The following is an 8,814-nucleotide window of genomic DNA, read 5'->3' on the forward strand; positions in this document are numbered from 1 at the left end:
GTCTGAAGAAGGTCTAATAACTGATTGGAATGTTGTTTCCTTTTCATCTGCATACCTACATTATTCAGTTTGTTATGGTTAGATTGGTCAACTGACTAAAAGATTTATGGTTCTTCCCTTCCTCCTATATTCACACCTCCCTCATCCCTCTCCCTCTGTGTCCTTGAATCCCCACCTTCCTTAGAAGGGTCCCACATTAATTAGGCACACGGATGGGGGGGGATGGGTGAAGGGGTTATATACCATGTGACTGCACTGAAACTCCAGTTCTGACAATGGTAATGCATGTGTTAACTTGCTTGCTCTAGAATAAACCTCTCTTTTGTATCCAGTCTGTGTCTTCTTGGCAACAAAGTAACCTGACAATCCTACAGGTGGCAGTTTAGGCACCTTAAATGGCTGATAGGGGAGGGGCTGCGGCCTCTGCTTGGCAATCCCTGGCAGCATCTCCAGTTAAAATAACCAGGCAGGAGGTGATGGGAAAGTCCCTGGACAGCGTCTGCCAGTCTGAGCAGATAAGACCGGCCTTGAGGGACTGATGTCATAGAATCATAGAATCATAGAGTTGGAAGGGGCCATACAGGCCATCTAGTCCAACCCCCTGCTCAACGCAGGACTAGCCCTAAGCATCCTAAAGCATCCAAGAAAAGTGTGTATCCAACCTTTGCTTGAAGACTGCCAGTGAGGGGGAGCTCACCACCTCCTTAGGCAGCCTATTCCACTGCTGAACTACTCTGACTGTGAAAAATTTTTTCCTGATATCTAGCCTATATCATTGTACTTGTAGTTAAACACATGACTGCATGTCCTTTCCTCTGCAGCCAATGGGAACAGCATCCTGCCCTCCTCCAAATGACAACCTTTCAAATACTTAAAGAGGGCTATCATGTCCCCTCTCAACCTCCTTTTCTCAAGGATGAACATTCCCAAGTCCCTCAACCTATCTTCATAGGGCTTGGTCCCTTGGCCCCAGATCATCCTCATCGCTCTCCTCTGTGCCCTTTCAATTTTATCTACATCCTTCTTAGAATCATAGAATCATAGAATCATAGAATTGGAAGGGGCCATAGAGGCCATCTAGTAGAACCCCCTGCTCAACGCAGGATCAGCCCTAAGCATCCTAAAGCATCGAAGAAAAGTGTGTATCCAGCCTTTGCTTGAAGACTGCCAGTGAGGGGGAGTTCACCACCTCCTTAGGCAGCCTATTCTTGAAGTGAAGCCTCCAGAACTGCGCACAGTTCTGGTCCAAGTGTGATCTGACCAGTGCCATATACAATGGGACTATGACATCTTGTGATTTTGATGTGATGCCCTTGTTGATACAGCCCAAAATGGCATTTGCCTTTTTTTATGTCAGGTCCAAGACTTTGCCCTTCATAGGCTGCTTTGCCTCTTCATGAAAGACTTCCAGGATGTGTGAGGAGTTGGAGAATTCCAGGCCTTCTACAAGAATGTTTATGGGCTATTGTGACTGGTCACTGTTGAGAGGAACCTCAACAGTTTTTGGGACTCAGTGTCACTGGCTTCCACCGGCTCAGGCCTCCAGCCTCGAAGACATCTACAGCAAGTTCCTCGCCATCTTCAACAATCCACTGGGCTACTACATTAATCCTTCCATCTCCCTGACCCTCGACCAACAAGTGACGGCCATCTGCCAAGGTCAGACAAACACCCTTTGCACTCAAGCTCCAGATTGATACAGAGCTGGACAAGCTGTTGGAATCATAGAATCATAGAGTTGGAAGGGACCTCATGGGTCCAACCCCTTGCGCTATGCAGGACACTCACAACCCTCTCACTCATCCACTGTCACCTGCCACCCCCCTGAACCTTAACAGAATCAGCCTCTCCGTCAGATGGCTATCCAGCCTCTGTTTAAAAACCTCCAAAGATGGAGAACCCACCACCTCCTGAGGAAGCCTGTTCCACTGAGAAACCGCTCTAACTGTGAGGAACTTCTTCCAGATGTCAAGATGGAATTGCTTTTGAATTAATTTCATCCTATTGGTTCGGGTCTGTTCCTCTCGGGCAAGAGAGAACAACTCTGCTCCATCCTCTATATGGCACCCTTTTAAATGCTTGAAGATGGTTATCAGATCCCCTCTCAGTCATCTCCTCTCCAGGCTAAACAGACCAAGCTCCCCTAACCTTTCTTCATATGTCTTGGTCTCCAAACCCCTCTCCATTTTTGTTGCCCTCCTCTAGAGACGCTCCAGTTTGTCTACATCCCTATTCAACTGGGGTGCCCAAAACTGAACACAGTACTCCAGGGGAGGAATGCATGGCAGGGAAGTGTCCCCCCCTTTGCTGCCCACAGCACCTACACAACCCCAAACCTGAAAACACTAGTGTGTTGGACAGTGCTTTAGAAGCCAGGTTCCAAAAGCAGAAGTGATAGAGAAACAGTAAGTGAAGGGTTACATTCTTCATTGAGGCAGAAATCTTGTGACAGTCTTCTCCTGTCACTCTGATTGGCCAGCAACAGCTCTGAGAAGAGATATTAGAGCTGTACTGCTGAGGGAAGAGTTTAGTTCAGATACAATCATAGAATCATAGAGTTGGAAGGGGCCATACAGGCCATCTAGTCCAACCCCCTGCTCAACGCAGGATCAGCCCTAACCATTATAAAGCATCCAAGAAAAGTGTGTAACCTTTGCTTGAAGACTGCCAGTGAGGGAGAGTTCACCACCTCCTTAGGCAGCCTATTCCACTGCTGAACTACTGACTGCGAAAAATTTTTTCCTGATATGTAGCATATATCGTTGTACTTGAAGTTTAAACCCATTACTGCATGTCCTCTCCTCTGCAGCCAACAGAAACAGCATCCTGCCCTCCTCCAAGTGACAACCTTTCAAATACCCTTTCAATTTTATCTACGTCCTTCTTGAAGTGAGGCCTCCAGAACTGCACACAGTACTCCAGGTGAGGTCTGACCAGTGCCGTATACAATGGGACTATGACATCTTGTGATTTTGATGTGATGCCCCTGTTGATACAGCCCAAAATGGCAGTCGCCTCTTTTACTTCTTTATCACACTGCCTGCTCATGTTTAGCTTACAATCCACAAGTACCCCAAGGTCTCGTTCACACACAGTGCTACCTAGAAGCGTATCCCCCATCCAGTAGGCATGCTTTTCATTTTTCTGACCCAGATGCTGAACTTTACACTTATCTTTATTAAATTGCATCATGTTCTCATTTGCCCATTTTTCCATTGTGTTCAGATCTTGTTGAACTCTGTCTCTATCTTCCGGAGTATTTGCCAGTCCTCCCAATTTGGTGTCATCTGCAAACTTGATGAGTAGTCCCTCCACCCCCTCATCTAGATGATTAATAAATAAGTTAAAAAGTACCGGGCCGAGCACCGAGCCCTGAGGTACCCCGCTACTCACCTCTCTCCAGTCTGATGAAACACCATTGACAACAACTCTTTTGAGTGCGGTTCTCTAACCAATGCCCTATCCACCTGACTGTCTGAAAATCCAGATTGCAGTCCTTCAACTTATCCATCAGAACATCATGGGGAACCTTGTCAAAAGCTTTACTAAAATCCAAGTAAATGACATCAACCGAATTTCCACGATCCAGCAAACCTGTTACTTGGTCAAAAAAGGAAACGAGGTTAGTCTGGCAAGACCTGTTGGAGAGAAGTCCATGCTGACTTCCTTGGATCACCAAATTGTCCTCCAGATGTTTGCAGATCGCTCCCTTTAATATCTGCTCCATTATCTTCCCCACAACAGAGGTCAGACTCACTGGTCTGTAGTTTCCCAGGTCATCCTTCCTCCCTTTTTTGAAGATCGGAATAACGTTTGCTCTCTTCCAGTCCTCCGGGACATCTCCAGTTCTTAAAGAGGTCCCGAAGATGATGGACAAGGGCTGTGCAAGTTCTCTGGAAAGTTCTTTGAGCACTCTCGGGTGCATTTCATCCAGCCCAGGGGATTTGAACTCATCCAGTGCAGCTAAATGCCTCTCGACAACCTCTCTATCCATGTTAACCTGCCACCCAGACACTATCCTTTGGCTACTGCCATCTCTAGATGTGCCTAAACCCTTTGACCTGTGGGAAAAAACAGATATATAATAGGCACTAAGCCTTTCTGCTTTCTCTGCATCTTCCATTAGAGTTTGTCCATCCGCACCCAACAGTGGGCCTATTGCCTCCTTTACTTTACGTTTGCTCCTCACATAACTGAAAAATCTTTTCTTGTTACAATGGGCTTCCCTGGCCAATCTTAGCTCACTCTCAGCTTTGGCCTTTCTGATGATTGATTTACAGTGCCTAGTAACCTGTAGGTACTCTTCTTTAGAGCTCTGTCCTTCCCTCTATTTCCTGAACATTTTCCTTTTCTTTCTTAGTTCCTCTTGAAGTTCTCTGTTCATCCAAAGAGGCTTCTTAGAGCTCCTGCAGTGTTTTCGTCTTTCTGGGATAGTCATTGATTGAGCATGCAATAGCTCTTGTTTGAGTAGCGCCCACCCTTCACATGCTCCCTTCCCTTCCAGCATTCTCATCCACGGTATGACACTCATCATGTCTCTGAGTTTATTAAAGTTTGCCCTATGAAAATCCAACATCCGCGTCTGGCTACAAGCTTCCTTGCTCCCCATCTCAAAAGGAATTCTATGAGGACATGGTCACTTCCCCCTAGGGTCCCCACCTCCTTCACCTCATCCACCAACTCTTGCTTGTTGGTCAGTATTAAGTCCAGTATGGCTGAACCTCTTGTGGGTTCATCTACCATTTGATAAATGAAAATGTCAGCCAGGCAGGTCAAAAAGTTGCATGACTGAGGATGCTTCGCAGAGTTTGTTTCCCATCACACATCTGGGAAACTGAAGTCACCCATGATAACAAGGTCCTGCAGCTTGGATATTTTCTCAAGCTGCTCACAAAGTGCAGCATCCACATCCTCTCGTTGGTCAGGCGGTCGGTAGCAGACACCAACCACCACGCTGTTTGTTTTCCCCACGCTTATTTTCCCCCAGATGCTTTCCACTGTAGATATGCTCTCCTTCACTAGAATTTCCTGACAAGTAAGCCCTTTCCTCACATACAGTGCCACTCCTCCACCTCTTCGATCTATTGTTTTTTCTGAACAGTTCATATCCATCCACCATTACATTCCAGTCATGAGAATCATTCCACCAAGTTTCTGTGATGCCTACTAGATCATACCTTTCCATCAGCATGAGAAGTTCCAGCTCTTCCTTCTTATTGCCCATGCTTCGGGCGTTAGTATAAAGACATCTGAATCCTTTTACTTTTGGTTCCCTATGAGCTGGCCTTGCCGGTTGGGCTGCCCCCGATCGTTCTCCTTCCTTACACTCCCTATGTTGATCGTCTCCTTCCCCTTGTGGCTTCAGTTTAAAGCTCTCCTGATGAATCTCCACAGGTTCCTGCCAAACATATTATTCCCCAGCTTCGATAAGTGCAGTCCATCAGGTGCTAGTAGGCCTTCCTCAAGAAAGCCTATCCCATGGTCCCAGAAACCAAATCTCTCCTGCCGGCACCAACTACGCAGCCACTGATTCACCTCCATTATCTTCCTCTCCCAACGCATTCCTCTTCCCTTGACAGGCAAGATTGAAGAGAATACCACTTGTGCCCCCATTTGCTTGAGCTTCCTCCCCAGATCTTGATAGTCTTTTTTAATAGGAGCGATGGTATTCAGGGACATGTCATTCGTTCCCACATGGACCATCACAAATGGGTAGCAATCCGTAGATACTGACAGAACTTGTGTCAAGAGAGCTATCTGTCCTTTAGCTGTGAAACAACAACTCTGAGAACTTAGAGAAATCAATTGTGACTAAAAAGGCGAAAGCAGTTGTACAGTCAGGATCACTGGGATTGATATTTGGCAGAGGCATTTGGGTAGTGTTGTGAAACTCTCAAATAAGCCAAAGGAAAGGCTCTGGGGACAGCTCTGACTCCTCTGAGGAAAAACAGATTCTTTGCCTAACAGCCACCAGCCAACTGCAGCTGAGCAATCAGACAAGGAATCATGGTTAAGAGGCTATGAGGTGTGTATTCCATCACTTAGCCCAGAGATGCAAGTTCAGGGTCAGCCAGTTGCCCCATCTTCAGGATCTACAGGCCCACAAGAGCAATGTTGGTGCAGGTTTAGAAAGAATTTACAGTCTTGACATAGGTCAGCATGCCTCAGAGTACAGCCCTGGCAATCAGTTGCAGAGGAGGTATAAGAATCAATAGAGGAGATATGAAGCACCTATGGTGGGCATGGCGTAGAGCTTGAAGCATACAAAGAAAGGTTGGGGGAGCTTGGTCTGTTTAGCCTAGAGAGGAGACGACTGAGAGGGGATCTGATAACCATCTTCAAGTAGCCGAAAGCCTCCTTGGGGTGGCCAGAGCAGGCAATGCTGAGATACTCTACTCCTTCCCTACCTAGCTTCTTATGGGGCATGAGGCAGGCAACTCAGGGCACTAGAAGGACACTAAGTGGGAGAGACTACGGCTCCCCATCCACTTTAGTCATGCTAGATCCCTTTCTGGCACTCCCCAGTGGGGTGGGGCTCACATGGGCTCTTGACCAATCAGGTGGTGCTATTCCTTCCCCTTGGACTCCCCCACCTCAACTGCCATGCCAGCCCTGAGGGCACTCCAAAGGCTGTAGCCCTGCTCAGTGCAAGGAGAGGGGTAGCGATGGAATGCAGTCCCAGGGCTGGATGAACATGGGCAGTCCCACATTTGCAAGAGACTGTGCTGACTGGCGCTGGGAGAGACCAAGCTTGGGCAGAGAATGGGCACCCCCCTCCACTCCTGCACACAGACACCCCCAACAGCTCCCCTCTGGCTGTCTTATCCATGTGCAGAGCCTTTAAGCAGACTGAACTGGGGACCTTCTGCATGCAAAGCAGGTGCTTCATGCGCTGATTTATGGCCCCCTCTGCCAGGAAAGTGCACACAGAGTTGGGCATTTTCCAAAGCACAGCAGAAGACAGGACTTGAAGCCGCCACGCCTGACAGCAAGGTGGAAGAGAGGGCAGAGTGTCCTGGAACAGTGGAGGGCACAGAGGCTCTCGGGGATGGCTGGGGGTTTGAGGGGAGTAGCAAAGCTCCCCCCCCCAACATTCACCAACAAGAGAGTGCAAGTCCTCCCCCAGCCCTCCCACACTCACACACACTCTTGGCAGGCATTTGTCACTCCAGAAATGCCACTGCGGGAAGCATGGCCATTGAAAGTAGCACCAGGAGGAGGAACTTGCCTCCATGCAAGATCCCGTCTTCGATTTATGAGCCTGGAATGAGCCTCATTTCCCCAGCCAGGTCCACAAAGCAATTAAATTTAATCAAAGTATTCTGGAGTGGAGTGCCCTGGGGGCAGGCTAAATTCATGGCGAAGGGCGGGGACCAGCTGAGCTCTCTTGTGGCTGCCCCAGCCTCCCCTTGTAGCAATCCATGGCAGACTGCAGCGGCTGCTTGACTCTCCAGTCCAGAAAGGGGTGAGACTCTGAGAGGGGACAGGAGACGATCGGAAGGGGCTTCCACCAGCCCCGGGAGAGAAGCAGGAAACATTGGCATGGCACGTGACACCCTCAACAGGGTCTCTTTTTGGGCCTACAGGGAAGACAGACAAGGGACACCCACCTCTTGTAAAGGGCCTCTCCAAGCCAATCCTTGGCCAGCCACTGGGGGTGGAGTGGTCATCTGCAAACGCTACTCACTGCCAAAAGACCAGACAACAAGCTGCCTGCCCCACCCTCTTCCCCTTTGGGCAGCCACAAAGAAGGAAGGACTGGCCAGATCAAAGTGCACCCCTGCTACAGCCTCTGGGTGGGACACACCACCGACAGACTATGTGCCAGCTGCTGCCCTGCCCACCCCGCACCCCCCACAGGGCTCCCCACCACCTGCCTTGGCCAGTGGATCACCAGATCCTTTTCTCTTCCAGCACTCTGGTCCACGGGAGGACTCTCGTCATGTCTGAGTTTATTAAAGTCGGCCCTATGAAAGTATAACAGACACATCTGACTACGAACTTCCTTAGCCCCCCATCTTAAAAGAAATTCTAGGAGGACATGGTTCCCCCCCCCAAGGGTCCCAGCTCCTTTATCCCATGCACCAGCTCTTGCCTATTGGTCAGTATTAAGTCGAGTCTGGCAAAGCCTCCTGTAGGTTCTTCCACCATTTGATAAATGAAATTGTCAGCCAGGCAGGCCAGAAAGTTGCCCAACTCACATTCGGGAAATTGAAGTCACCCATAATTACAAGGTCCTGTTGCCCGGATAATATATCAAGGTGCTCAAAGAGGACAGCATGAACATCTTCATCCTGATTAGGTGGTCTGTAGCAAACACCAAGCACTATATTCTTTTTCCCTGCTTTATCTTTAGGATGCGTTGGGCTGATCCTGAGGTGAGCAGGGGGTTGGACTAGTTGGCCTGTATGGCCCCTTCCAACTCAATGATTCAGTGATCTTCACCCGGATGCTTTCCAAAGAAGCGTCACTCTCCTCCTCTAGTATTTCTTGACAGGCAAGCCCTCTCCTCACATACAGCACCACTCCACCTCCTCTCCAGCCTTTCCTGTTCCTTTGAACAATTTCTACCCACCCATTGCTTCATTCCAGTCATGGGAATCATTCCACCAAGTTTCTGTAATACCTACTAAATGATCTCTGTCTGCATGAGAAGCTCCATGGACAAAAGATTGTTAGTAGGGAATGGTGGCAGATGTTCTATCAGCCCCAGCTCATTAAAGATGCCATAGGCCATGGAGGAGACTGAAGCCTTCAACCGCAGGCCACTGGTGGATTCCCCTGACCCCAGGTTGCTCACTGAGCAACTGCATC

The sequence above is a fragment of the Paroedura picta genome, chromosome 4 (genome assembly GCF_049243985.1).
Source record: "Paroedura picta isolate Pp20150507F chromosome 4, Ppicta_v3.0, whole genome shotgun sequence".
NCBI classification, from domain to species: Eukaryota; Metazoa; Chordata; class Lepidosauria; order Squamata; family Gekkonidae; genus Paroedura; species Paroedura picta.